Raw genomic sequence first — 15380 nt, forward strand, 5'->3', positions numbered from 1 at the left:
CTTCTTCGTGCTCTCAACCACACAGCCCGCAGCTCTGCGTCCATCTTCCTCTACTTTCCCGTTGTCCGAACCAAAACAGAAGTGATGTCATCCTCTTCGGAGCTCTGGATGGGAAGAAATCCCAGTCCAAAGTCCACAGTAGCTGTATCCTCATGTCTGCATGTCTGCTTGTTGTCAGTCCGTCTGTCTGATTGAGGCACATCCGGCCATGCTGACTCCCCTGCGACTCGGCAAGGCCTCTGTGTCAGGAGGAAGGAAAGAAGGAAGGAAGGAAGAAAGGCCCTGCGGTCACACAGGAGGGAGGATTTAGAGAAAGGGAGGGAGGAAGCGTGTGAGGGTGTCTTTGCTGGACTTGATCCACTCCATTGGAGCCTCTCACTATAGAAGGGCTGTTCGTACAAGGACAAGGCCAAACTGAAAGGTGTGTGCGCGAAAGTGTGTATGTTCAAGTGTGTGTAGCTCCGGCAGATCATAACAGAGAGCCGGAGAGATGACCTCTGCTGTACTTCATTGATGCACGGATAATTGAATATCTGTGTGGCCTTAGCTGCAAGATACTCTCGTACACACTTGATTGACTGTACGCATTTGCGCACGTGTGTGCTTCTGTGAGTTTACTGTTCATTAGAGAGTGACAGCTTACCTCAGTGGAAATTCAGCTGAGTCATCGTGTGCAGTGAACACCGGTACGTACATGCATACTCGAACACACACACACACAACTGCCATCACCTTAGCTGTGACGTATTATTGCACCAGAACATACAATTTTGCAGATTATGTTTAGTGGTCTTGTTTTCAGTCGATAATTTACTAATAATAGTTTTTTACTTTTACTTTGTCAATGGAGGGCCGGGATTCAGAGAGAGACACTTCCTGGTGTGGATAAGTGTGTGCGTGTGTGTGTGTGTGGGGGGGGGGGGGCTGTCGCAACCTGAGCTGCAGCGGAAGTCCTACGGCAAGACCACTTAGACAAACTTCATTGTCACTGCCTAATTTGTCACCATTGCAGCACCTAAAAGTGCCTTCTAATTCCCGTTTTTACTCAGACAACCAGAGTCAAATGTGAGAAGTACTGTGGTGGATGAGAGAAGTACTGTCGGTACTTTGCTTTGTAAAGGTATAGCAAAAGATTTCAAAACAGCCCCGAGAACTGGCTGGTGAGACTGGTTTGTGCTTGAAAGCAGAACGGAGGTATGAGCTGGACGTGAACCAGTCATCAGGAAAGCGAAGGCAGAGATTCGGTGGGCCGGGGGGGAAACAGTCCCTCGATGTTTAAAAACATTGACCCTGATTCTGTCGGACAATAGCAGTTAACAGTTAAATCGTAAATCAACACATCACTTCCTGTATTAGGTCATTATTGTTTTTTTTTTTAATTTATAGATATTCCCCCCCCCCTTCTTTTCTGTGTATACAGCTGATAAGACTCAGGGGAGCTTGAAAAGGCACACCCTCGCCTGCTCTTGTTCAGCGACTAAAAATAAGTGGTGAAGTAATGTAAAAAACACGGCTCTATTTACATTCTGGTAAGTTACAGCCGCTAGACTGCGCAGCCTGCTAGCACTGTCAAATTTGGGTTAAATGACTCAAGGGGAATTTTCCCTGCCTGTTGTCGAGTAGTGGGATATGAAAAATTGTTGAAAGGTGTAGCTCGAGGGAGAGAAGAGGAAACTGTAAAACAGAGGTCAGTGAAAAGGGACACTATTTCAGACAAAGTGTGAAGAACTTTCTGTACAGTCAGATGCTAAGCGTTTGTGTGCTCATGTACATTTTACATGTCATTCCTTCCTAATAGCCAACGGGAGGCGGACGGACAAAGATAACACTCATTGTTGGGAGGATGGTGCCGATGCAAATCTCAGAGACTGAATTGATGCATGATTGGGATCAGAGGCGGACGTGGATGAATCTGTGCGCTGCGCTATGTCCCTGGTTGCTGTCACGCATCCCTTCTGACAACGACTCCACCGGCATTATCCTCAAGCAGACATCACACAGGCGACATGATACCAAATGCTAAACCATCTTTTCCACTTGACTTGGTTCCGATCAAGATTCATGAAGGAGCGAGCGCATGGATTTTCACGGATAATCACGGTGATGGCTTTTCACAGAACGTACAGCTCGTTCCAAGCAAAGAAATCACACGACTGCTGTACTTAAGATCAACTGCTGCAAGGTATTTTCACCACATTGTTGAGACGCACGGCTATCGGTGTTGGCATGTGTTGCAAATGTAACACAATTACAGCACACATTGGCTTTTGTATCAATGTAGTAATTTATATTGACGAAAACCAAAACAAAACAAAAAACATCAGTGATTGCATGGCCGCAGTGTCTCAGGTTAATCCAGTCAGCATGACTTAAGATATCGGTTTAGTTCCCGCTCTCTCGAACTGTATGATCACTTTTCGATGGGATATTGTGATGCAGTATGTTGTCTTCCTCTATGTTCCTTGACATGAACAGACTGCGCAAAAAAAATGGTTATGTGATCTTATCAATGAATATTCTTTGAAGTTATTTTAGTATATCAAAAAAAACAACAACTAAGAAATATGAAATACATGTAAAATGGAGGTAAAACAAATAAAAACATTCAGATTTTTTGGCCAAACAGTTTAAAAATTGTGTCCTCTAATACCACTTCTCTGTGAAAGTCTCCCACCATCTCAAATGAAGATGGAAACAATTTAGACAGTCTTGGTTGAGTAAATCAATCCAGTAAAAGAGCCTTGATTAAACCACTTGGGGGCCGAAGGAGACCGAAAGGTTCCATGTGGGCGTAACTAGCATGTTTTTTCACATCATTGCCTACCAGTGACTGAACATTGTATCATAAAACAATAATGCACATGAGATTAGGCACTTCTACTACGAGCAGAGCTAAGCAGCATCACCAACAGAGCACGTTATCCACCACGTACTGCATCTTGCCACAGCGAACAATCCCCTTACCACCCAAACCTCTGGAAAAAGGAAAGAAATAAGTCAAATGAGCTCGTTTGCATCTTATCACCAGGAAATAGCATTAGCCAAATTGTACTCCTGGGCTGGGGCTCGAAAGGGATGGCGTGGCCGTGGCCATCATTAGCCCCGTCCCCTGACATGCGGCCTTGCCTCTGATCCAGAGCCAGGGCTGGGCAGGAAGGCCGAAGGTAGGCATGAGAGGGTGGCAGCTCTGGGTGGGCTCCTCCACTTGGGCCCGGCTAATGGGCCAGCAACCATCAGGCTGGTATGTCGGAATGTGTGCAGCCACTGCTCCTGCAGACGTCAGGGGATTATGAAAAAGCAGGACCAGATGATTGCTGAATAAAAAAAAAAAAAAAAAAAAAAAAAGGGCCTACCTCAGTACACTGCACCACATGGCTACTGGCTCATTTAAAGACCATCCACCTCTCAATTTATCATCTCTGAGGAAAGTGAAGCCAAACCGGCATAAACTGCAATGGGCTTGTTTTGCTTGGTCTGGTCTAATCTCTGCACTTTTATTGTCCATGTTTTCATGTTTCCTCCTCCACAGTGGAAGCAAAATAGTGTAATCCTATCCCAAAATGCCTTGTACTGCTACCATTGAGGACAGTCTTTTCCCAGCAGTTTAGCGCACGCCAGCTATTCCTCTCAGGCTCCTTCATCACTGGACCTATTTTGGGCGTATATGCCACTAAACCAGCTGATGATGCAAAAATAACTCATGGAGAAGTTAAGGAATATAAATACTCCGTATTCATCGAGTAAGAATCATTTCTCAATATAGTCTATTGTGTTTGTTTCACTCTTATCTTTTCAAACGTTCTCCCACCACAACTCTTGCTTTTTGGACCATTATGCTGCAGTACTGCATGATGTTTCCCATCAGAAACAATGAGCCAATTTAAAAAGTTGAGTGCCTTTATAAATGACTCCCAGTGAGACCAGCGTGATGAGGTGAATGGCTTTTCTGGTCCCGAGGCAAATCTGCCAGTCAAAATAGTGGCTTTGTCAATGTGGGAGGCATACAGTACCGCCTTGGCGACCAGGACTTTATGACATAAAAGTTGAAAATCAACATAACTCTGGTGCATGTAGGGGGGGACTATCATTGTCAGCAGAGGTGTGGACTCTAGTCACATGACTGGAGTCATGAATTTGATGACTTTAGACTCGACAATATGTTATAGACTTGCAACTTGACGGACTTGAACAGCAGTGACTCGTGACTTCACTTGGACTTGAACCCACTGACTTGAAACGACTTGCTACTTTGACCATAGCACTGTGAAACCAACACTTCGTAGCTTTTTTCTTTCTTTAGCTGCAACTTACTGCTTTACTACAGGGAAATATGACAAAGTGACCACGCCCGTCACTCGAACTGACCAAGAGGTCATTCTTTCACATCACTTCCTAAAGTAATGGTTTCATAAAAAAAAGACAAAAAAACAAAGAAAGAAAAGTGTACAGCATGAATCAACAACAAATGTGACAGCTCAATAAGGTATGCATTCAAAGAACCACTGTTAACATACACAGAAACGACAACGACACTTAATGTAACGGTCAGGACGTTAACCATTGCAGCAACAACAACAACAACAAAGAAATCCATATTGCATTGTGGGAATCACGAGGCTTGATGTCACGCATGCTCGTTTTTATTAGCATTAGCAGCTAGCTTTGTGAGCGATCACGCAACTGGTTTCACGGCGGGCCGGCCGTGCGCTGTCTGGGTTTCCTGTACATGGGAGTCTGGTTTAATGACTGCAGTGTTCTCAAGAATCAGTCTTCTACTGTATTTCTTTTTTTATTCACTTTATTTATCAATCAATCAGCAGACAGCTAGCATCTCTTTTACATGAAACTACATTCTTCTTTGTGTCCTTTTCTTTGCCTCTTTTTGATGTAATACTTGTACACAGCGCCCCCTCGTGTTCTAACTGAGATACCACAGTTGGATAAAATGTATAAGATGACAAACTTGTTTTTCTTTTTAAATTAATGCCTTTTTATTTTGATATTCACAAGAAATGCCTAGTTTAAACTGAAATGTATCTATATTTGTGTTTGAAATAGCCTCACTAGAAATGTTTACAGACAAGAAAATGCAGTTTTCTCCTATAGGCACAATGCGAATTGAAGTAAAATATTCTTGATTATCTAAAAGACGAAGTCAATTGCTCGTTGTTATTTTCTCTTGTGTATTCATAAATGCACTTTAACCAAACAAAATATATATTTTATCCTATTCCTGGATAATTCTGATAGAATTGTCAGTAGAATACTTGATAATGAATAGCTGGATGCACATTTTTATTTGTGACTGGGCTGCTTAATGTCACTTCAGAAATAAAGTCAGAAAAAGTCATAGCATAGCATTTTCGTAGAATAACTGAAAACCAACTATCAATCGGTTTTGCAGCGGCAATAAAATAAAGCCCCCTTGTTTTCTTGTAAAGGTCTCAATGCACTTGTTCAATATTATTTTGATAAATAATATGGATTTTTAAAATGTATTCAATATATAAGTGCAGTGTATATATATATCTATATATATCTATATATATATATATATATATATATATTTATTGAACCCCGTCCTGCCTGTGTGGAGTTTGCATGTTCTCCCCGTGCCTGCGTGGGTTTTCTCCGGGCACTCCGGTTTCCTCCCACATCCCAAAAACATGCGAGGTAGGTTAATTGAAGACTCTAAATTGTCCGTAGGTGTGAATAGGAGTACGAAGGGTTGTTTGTTTCTATGTGCCCTGCCATTGGCTGGCAACCAGTTCAGGGTGTACCCCGCCTCCTGCCCGATGATAGCTGGGATGGGCTCCGGCACGTGAGGAGAAGCGGCTCAGAAAATGGATGGATGGATATATATATATATATTTTGATTTTGTTGTTAAAATGACTCGAAAGGACTCAACTCAAAGTGTAGGACTCGAATTGAGACTTGGCTCGGGACTTGCCTGTCTCGACTGGGGAATTGACTCAAGTCCCGACTTGAGGGCAAAGACTTGAGATTTGTGACTTGCAAAGCAATGACTTGGCCCCACCTCTGCTGTCCAGCGACGAAAACTGTACAAATGGCGTCCATGTACAGTGACGTACAGGGGGCACCCAAAAAAATCAGGATCCCAAAGACATGGAAACCCGAAAAGAGCCCTTAAAAAGTATCACGATCGTTCGAGATTATGGGCTGTGCCACCAAAACCCGTTTACAGGCTGACTTAGCTGAGGTCTACTATAAATACCAGTCGCACTGTCCCCTGAGGGAAAGACATAAGAGGAAGCCATTGATCTTTCCCACCACCATGGCCGGGAAGGACAAAGCTTGTGCTTTCCCCTTTTGATGACGAGGGTTATTATACCCCCATAAAAACTCTTTTACCATTTCCAATTGCTGTCACAAGTAGAAGGAACAAATATCCTTGGACACCATCTACGTCGCAGTTCCTGCAGATCTCTGAATCCCTGAATGATTGTCCGCACTCGAGATGTGTCCAGACCAGTGTTGCCACAGTAACCTTGAAAAAGTAACTTAGTTACTACACTGATTACTCGATTTTAAAAGTAACAAAGTTAGAAAAAAAGTTACTTTTCAGTTACTTTCAGCTGCTTTCAAGAGGCAGGAATATCACTTAACCACAGTGCAAAAAAAGCATTAGCTTAACCATATCCATTACTTGGTAATATATGCCACACCAGTTACAGAATGATAACTTAAATATGAGTGTAGTTGAAGCCGCATTAAACGAGCAACTTAGTGCAGCCTTGACATGCCAAATAGCCACCGAAACGTAAACAAGCACACCATTCTGCGTACACTTCTTTCTCTGATAGACAGATCGCTAGACAGACACACACAGACTGTAGCAAGTTAGCAACCCTGCTGATTGTGTGGAGGTCCACGAAGGCAACTGCGTGTGCGTGTGCATAGTGCACAACGAACCTTAGTATTGTCCTTCGACATACTTGAAGTATTGATTGTATTTCCAGCTCGTCCCCGTTTGCGCCGCTGGCTGCTTGGGTACACGTGAGTTGACGATGTCCTGAAAACGCGAAATACGTCACATGACGTCATTGCCACAGAAGGCTCCATTTATAAATATTTTGCCTTTTTTTTTTTTTTTTCTTCTTCGATATTCTAGTTAGTCCTTGTGTCCATTTGAGTTAGGGATAGTTAATAATATAGTGTGTTTCCTTTGTTTTATTAGTCATGACTAAACCAAAACATTGCTGAAAACTGGTCGACAATGATGACATGCACCGTAACTGAATCAATCTTGATTATTCACTTGCCTCATGTTCCCAAGCGCTGCAGTTTGTTAATGGTAATTATGTTTAGTGGTCTAAGCTGTAATGGCATATTTTAGAATCAAACACATATTCAGTTCTGGATCTTCTAAAACTAAAAGAAACTATTGGCGTAGATATCGAAGTAACTGTAAGCAGATTTTCTAAAGTAATGCCTTACTTTGTAACGCGTTACTGGCATCACTGGTCCTTGTTGCAGCTGCTTTAACATTTGATGAATGCCACAAAGACCTAACTGAGCTACAATGGCATTTCAGAATGGAGCAGGAAGCCCCCCGAAAAAGAACTGTGGATAGTGATGGGAGGAGGAATCAACGCTGTTGCTTGTTCATAGATAATGTCAGCGGATATCAGTGAAGCATCACACGTTTATCTCCTTTGTCGAATTTATTGCCCACGCACACAAACACAACAGCGATCAGGATCTACAAATTAAAACCATATCGTGCTCACCTAAACTGAACTGTGCCGCTTTGTTGATGATCAACATCTACAATGTAATCTGCCAGCCAATGCTCTGCTGGAGGCCACAGGGGCCTTCCTTATTCAAAGTTCACTTTCACGGCCACATTTATTTTGTCGATTGGGGAGACAAATCCTCTGTACTTGCAGTCACAAGCTTGTGTCTTTAGGTCACCACTTCTCTAAAAACACATACCTAACTGATCCTCCTTAACAAGTAACATCATCTCATGCCGGTAAACCTCATTGATGGAAGCGAATTATAGAAAGATTTGACGTTAAGTAGCATCAGATTGAGGGCGGCACGGTGGACGACTGGTTAGCACATCTGCCTCACAGTTCGGATGACCGGGGTTCAAATCCCGGCCCCGCCTGAGTGTAGTTTGCATGTTCTCCCCGTGCCTGTGTGGGTTTTCTCCGGCTACTCCGGTTTCCTCCCACATCCCAATAACATGATTGGCGGGTTAATTGAAGACTCTAACTTGCCCGTAGGTGTGAATGCGATTGCGAATGGTTGTTTGATTCTATGTGCCCTGCGATTGGCTGGCGACCAGTTCAGGGTGTACCCCGCCTCTCGCCCGAAGATAGCTGGGATAGGCTCCGGCACGCCCGCGACCCTAGTGAGGAGAAGCGGTACAGAAACTGGATGGATGGATAGAATCAGATTGACTCTTTGTGGTTTTGTACTTTACACAATAAATGTCCTGTTATGCATTTTTGTAGAATAAGACTTGTGAATCTTTTCTTTGGCAATTGCAATGATATGACAGAAATACAACACAAAAATAAACCCACAGAAATGACTTAAAGCTTCATTTGGACTGTACTTAAACTGTATTATTCCGTATTATCTTTGCTGATATAGTTTTGGAATCGAGGTTTTCTTCACTTGTTCAAATCAGCGAACAATACTCAAATGTGAGGTATGCTGCCAACCCGAATATACAACAATGAGCATCATTTCCCCAAGACCTATATCTATTTTTCTTTTTTAATAGCACAGGAAAATGAAAAACCCTGCCTTCATTGGGCCCGGACTGGGGGAAAAATCTTTTTCACACACGGACTGGCCTCCAGACTTCAAGTCCATTGAGAATTTTGGGAATGTTCTGTTGGAGACTAGAGCATCCATACACGTGCCTGGCCAAAGATGATTGTAACTCTGGATGAAAAAAAATGCTGTGACACTGCACAAGTTATCAATTAAATTATTTTGTGGCGAATGTGTGCCGTAATCAAAGCTGATGTTGGTTCAAGGGAATATTACAGTGACTTTTATTGAGCAGGTTTATGTTTTTTACATTTTAAAAAAATATAATGACTTATACTTGGATTTGGATCTAAATTAAACTCAGAATAAAACCACGTTTTATTTTCATGTGATTATGATCTGGGAAAAGGATGTTTTTTTTTTAATTGTTCTTGTTTTCCTTTTCAGTCGTCACATGACACATCAGATCTTTAGATCTCTCGATTAAACAAACAACAACCGTTTCGTAACATATAAAACTAACTCGGTTGGCCTCATGGTTTTGTAGAAATGTTAGGTAAGTGCTGCCCACAAAATCTGTCGATGTTCTGTAATAAGTGTGTAAGATACACACAAACCTCGCTATCCTACGTAAACTGTGACGCAGGCGTATAACAATTAGGTAGATTAGTAAACTGTACTTTATCGATGATATTGGGAGAGCAGCGATGCTGACAGAACTTGTTCAACATGTTAATGCTAGATGCTATATGTGCAATTCTTTACTAGAATGGCTGTGTTGGTATTCGTATTATATCCTGTGGAAGCATGACGGAATAACTTTTATGGTTGTGTTGCAATGCTACAAACTGGTAGTTGAGACAGGATGAGGACGGGAGGAAGACAGGCAGCATCTGTGTGCATGTGTGTGTTTATGCATGTGTGTTTGTGTGGATCAGGAGCAGTTAGAAAGGCAGTAAAGCAGATGTTTCCTCTGTTTGGTACTAGAATATGACCATGAAGGAAAAACAGGAGCATAACCTAAACGATGCACTAATCAGCTAATGAGGAAAGTAATCAAAGTAGGTTGAAACCATTGATATTAACTGTGATAAAAACACAAATGTTGTGTTGCGTTAAATTTAATCTCACTCAAATTGAAAAAAAAAAAAAAAAAACACTTAGTCAGAGTCATGTGGCAAAATTGAACAGCCCAGTATTAGTTATCATGTAGAGATAACTATCATGAGGAGTTAAGAGTTCCATTTACTTTTAATACTTCCTTGTGATCATAATCATAATACAGTACTTGAAAACTGCTCCGAGCTGCTAAATTTTCCACTGAGTGTACTGATTTATTTTTGAAGGTTTCTCTGGGAGAATACAATGGAAATGAAAAGGTTGAACACAATCCATTCCCTGCGATCTGCTGGAGGCTCGTCCAGGGTGTACGCAAGTCACAAACCCAAAGCGACAGGCTCCAGCTCACCCACGACCTTAATGAAAAGAAATAAGCGCGATAGAAAATGAATTGATAGACATTCGTTTGTATTTTGAAATGTTTTTGGGTTTTTTTTGCAAAGGAAATAATTCCATTGTCCAACTTTTTCCATTGTAAAAGCCAATTATTTTGTTTCCCTTTGTTAATGCGATTATACAAGTGTAAAAAGATGTTAACCACTATAGTATAATAGAACTTAGACACCATAAAAATAAGGAAGTGCAGGAGAAGTTACTTAACTTTAACGACGTGTGTGGATGGAAGTGGATGCAGTGACTGATGTTCAAAGGGACATTCCTGCTTGTGTTGGAGGGGAGCCGTGTCACATAAGCAATAAATGCAGCATATTTCCACTATTGCGTTGTTCTTTTTCTTTTTCTATATTTTTTTACACTAATTGACAAATGATTGCAATGTGTGTTGCCACTTTAGCCATACAGTATTTAGTTTGACCGCTACGACTGTGAACCCATATAAATGAAAGATGACGACATATATTCTAATTACATACAGCACACACAACACATTGATGAATAACCAGTTTGGAAATCAGAAGCCTATAAATTCACGTTTTTCAACGATTACATTTCTTTTCAAAGGGGATTTGGTAACAAAAAAACAAAAAAAAAACGCTTGCAAATATCTCAATGGCATTACACCAAAACACAATGAGCAATTTTGATTAGCTTTCGCGGGGCACATAAAAGGAGGTGGCGGGCCGGATCTGTCCCGCGGGCCACCAGTTTGACACCTGTGCTTTAGATGGTCACTGATCTGAGGTCTTGTGAGATTTGCTGAGGTCTTCTGTGACAGTACACATGATTCTGCTTTGACCGCGGATGTTTAGGGTGACTGGAGGTCAACGCTTCGTGCTTTGTATGGTTTCTGTGCCCTGTGAACAATTCGGCATCTAAGCATGAGCTGCAATTCCGGGAAGGTGCGAAGACTCCTGACTTCATGTGCTCAAGATATTTACATTTGATTTATACAATCTTGTTGCCCCAGGATCATGAATACCATGTGCTACAGTACAAACATTGCCAGCTATGAGTTCATCCCCACAAGAAAACATTTGATCCAAGTGCTCTTTTGCTACTGATGAACATCAAAAGTACTGAGTCACCCTGAGAGGTGGTGTGATTCATCACCAGTGAGGTTTTCCTGGAGTCAAATACAACGTTATTTTAAATAAAAACCAGTCCATTTAATCATAACAACAGAGAAACCTCTGTTGACAGGAATCCAACATTTGGGGTTTCCATGGCAGACACTGACACAATCGCAGTATCATCGTGATACTGAAAATGACTAACAAGGTCTGCCTCTTTTTGACAAGAGCAGGGATGTGCACACCTGTAGCTTGCCACAGAAAAGCTTGATCTTTCAGGAGTTAATGCAAACCTCAATCCAGCATTCACAATATGCAGCACAACTGTTGTCTTAACCGCACAATTCATACAAAAAAAAGCATACAAGTTGCAGAGAGAGAGAGAGAGAGAGAGAGAGAGAGAGAGAGAGAGAGAGAGAGAGAGAGAGAGAGAGAGAGAGAGCGAGAGCATTCCAGGCTTTATTCAAAATCGTCGCTAGTCAATGTTTTATGATGTACATCATATACAGTACCTGACAGTTTGGACACAGACCAGCATAATAAATAAGATAATAGGAAGCACATATTCACGTGAAGCAGCTGCTCACATGAGCATAGTTATCAAAATCAATGCAATCCATCTTACCTGCGATCTCCTGAGGCAAATCCTGAATGTTTCCTCATGGAAGGGATCAGATTCCTAAAGGACACAACACATAGCAGGACTACAATGAACACATTGGTGGAGATGAGGACAAATGATGATAAAAGGGGGTGACATTTCAACTGCCTGGAAAAGATGGGCAATATGAGCCGTGACACATTTTAACCTGCGAACTTCATTTACATTGATGAGACATACAAGATTACAAAAAAAAAAAACCCAAAACCCTTTCAAACTTGGAAAATCACTCAAGAGATAAACGACTTCAAGTCTTCGATCAACCTACCGCGCACGTTTTTGGGATGTGGGAAGAAACCGGAGTAGCTGGAGAAAACCCACGCAAGCGTGGGGAGAACATGCAAACTCCACAGAGGCGGGGCCGGGATTTGAACCCTGCTCCCCAGAACTGTGAGGCTGTCGGCCACCGTGCCGCCTTATTTTCTTAATGTTTTACGTTTTGACAACATATCCAAAATGTTTTAGATTCTTTCTGAATACAGACAAATCCAACGCTGGCTTTACATTTGCATGAGAAAGTATGTGAACTCGAAAGAATTACCTACATTTCTGCATAAATCAGTCATAAAATTTGATCGGATCGTCTTCTAAGTCACAACAATAAACACAGTCTGCACTAGTACCACACAAATATTTTTGTTTTCTACTGGACACACAATCAACATCAGAGTGCAGGTTAGAAAAAGTATGGTTGGCTTTTAATAGATAACTTCTAATGGATAAATATTCACATACAGTGGGACTTTAAAAGTAACAAGCACAGTCAGATCCCTACATCTTCAGAAGTCAGGAAATGAGCTCAGATGAACAAAGTGCAGATGTTGAGGATGTAAGATCCCGCACTATCTGAACGTACTTTAAACAATCTCCCATTATCCAGCCTTGTCTTTGAAACCTGTGCTTTTGGTAGCAGCCTCAAGGCATACAAAAATGACGACTACACCTGACCATTTCATTCATGCCTCGTGCTAAAACCATTCAATTCTTTCATTCATTTTCCGTAGCGCTTATCCTCACTCGGGTCACGGGCGTGCTGGAGCCTATCCCAGAATTCACATTCACACCTACGGGCAATTTAGAGTACCATGCATGTTTTTGGGATGCGGGTGGAAGCCGGAGTACGCAGGCACGGGGAGAACATGCAAACTCCACACAGGCGAGTCTGGAGTTGAACCCGGGTCCTCAGAACTGTGACGCAGATGGGCTAACCAGTCGTCCAGCACCCAATCTCTTATATTTATTTCACTTGATAAAACCATGCAGCAAAGACGTTTTCCTGTTGATATTCTCTATCTTGCCTTTGAATTCTCTCTCCCTACGGGCCCAAGAAAAAGGGTTCTAACAATGTACCAGCAGCTTTATTGTTCATGTCATGTCCTGGAAAGACTGCAGCTGCAGAGAAAAAGCCACACAGAGAGCTGCATAATGCTTCAGAGGAATTGGAATCTCCGATTGCCAACAATGTTAGACTCATCACTTCTTCAGTTTTGAATGAAAAGAAAAAAAAACAGCTGCATTTTTTTTACTGGGGTTTTTGAAAGTCATCTGTGATGTTACTAAACGTGAAGTTTCATGCAGGTGGGTGCCAACAAACAGAAGACGGGCGTAGGTAGAGTCCTAGCTCTATTGTAATTTCCTAATCTTTTCTTTCTGTTCCCCACTTTGATTTGAGAACCTAAGTCAACAGGCTGGCTTATTAGTCAAAACTCTTTGGTTGCTGAGAATTTGTTCAGGGAGGGTTTGTCCATCTTTAAAACCTCAGCTTGATCTTAAAAAATGTTTCATGGCAGACTTCCGTGTTGTCTCTTTTGGAAAGCAGTTCATCTGAGGCCTGCTAGGAATCTGTTTGCCCTTTGCTTGCACAGCTATGTTCCTACAGGTGACAGACAAATGAATGAAAACAAAAACATGTAGGCTGTTGACAAGTGTTCCAGATAGTCAAAGAAAGAGAAAAAAATAACATCAAGCTTAGAGAACAAAAATGCTCATGAGAGGAAGAGCTTTGAAATATGACATCCTGTCTTGTTAATGGAGGTTGATATCTCTGGGGGGAGGGGGGGGGGGAGGGGGGGAGGGGGGGGGGCATGACAGAACCGCAAAAGAGTGATTGTGGCTTAAGTGGAGGGATTCAACGTACCTCAAGTATCAGCGATCTGAGAGAGCATGAGTGACTTTCCCTCCAGGCTTTTAAAATCAAGACTTCATTGTAAAAGCTATTTACAAATAAACATTGTGACAACATTCTTTAGGCAGTCACCAGTCCTGCTGTGGAAAAAAATAAATATCAACATTAATAACTAACATAAATGACCAGGTGAGCTGTACATAGAGAGACTAAAGTAAGCATTTTACATCAATGAACTTGAGCAAAGACAATAAGTCCATTGTGACAAAGGTAATCCATCAGGTGTGTTGTGGCCCCACACAGTGTCGTGCCGTCTTTGTGCGCCCCACCCAAATCCCTAAGTAGCCGGTGAAACCTGTGCTGACAGCTCAGCCCGCTAACCTTTGCGGTCCATCCATCTAGCGTAACACCCCCACCCCAGAGTAGCGCACCACTGGAGAAGGAAGTGACACGGTCATGGAGGTCACAGGTTGACTCAGATGATGCATTTTAAATGTGGGAGGAAAAGAAGGATGGTATCTGAAACAGGTAGAACAAATGGGTCTTTTTTGTGCAAAGACATACACACGAACAATGTGTGGATTCACCGATAGGGATGATTGAAGACACAGTTGACATTCACGCTACATTATCCTCGCTGTCACTAGTCACACCTAAAGATCTTGTTCCTTGCCACAACGGCAAATGAATATAAGTACATGATGTCCACATGTACGAGTAGTTAAGATCTACAGTACATCAAGAGAGAGAGATTAGATGTACATTATCTGACATTAAAGATTTACATCTAAGACTACTTTTTTTTTTTTTAAAACCTGTCCTGTTCAGCTGCATGGCCTTGCAGAATGGTGGATCTGTATGCCTTTTGTGCTGGAACAGTTTTGCTGTGCAACATGGGAGTTTGAAATACTCCATCTACTTATTTTTAAATTGCTTCTTTATTCTGATGTTTACTGTAAATTCAGTAAAAAAAAGTTTTAGGGGAGAGACGGGGGGAGGGAGGGGGGGGGCAGAGTGGACAAGGGGAATATGGGTGCAAACCACAGCAGAACAATAGTTAGACAGTCTGTCTAGATATTTGAGCACAAGAAACATTACAACTGTCAAATCGAGTTGTTATTTGTGGATGGGGGTGGGGGACACCCGGTGAGGACATGCAATAACTAACCAAGAGAAAAAGATGAGAGAGGACAGAAAAGGGTAGGACAGGACAGGATGTGGGAAATGAGCAAGGCAGTGCTACTGACGAGTGCT

The 15380-nt window shown here is 42.0% G+C and overlaps 1 protein-coding gene across 1 annotated transcript in view; it reads right to left on the reverse strand.

Moving 5' to 3' along the window:
- The window catches only part of ccnd2a (cyclin D2, a), a 207454-nt gene that overhangs the window by 62056 nt on the left and 130018 nt on the right, over nt 1–15380 (reverse strand). Inside the window, exon 3 of the mRNA XM_061676320.1 lies at nt 11966–12019. The gene's annotated coding sequence lies outside the window, so the exon portion shown is untranslated. The remainder of the gene's footprint in view (nt 1–11965; nt 12020–15380) is intronic.

The sequence above is a fragment of the Phycodurus eques genome, chromosome 5, assembly GCF_024500275.1.
Source record: "Phycodurus eques isolate BA_2022a chromosome 5, UOR_Pequ_1.1, whole genome shotgun sequence".
Taxonomy (NCBI): domain Eukaryota; kingdom Metazoa; phylum Chordata; class Actinopteri; order Syngnathiformes; family Syngnathidae; genus Phycodurus; species Phycodurus eques.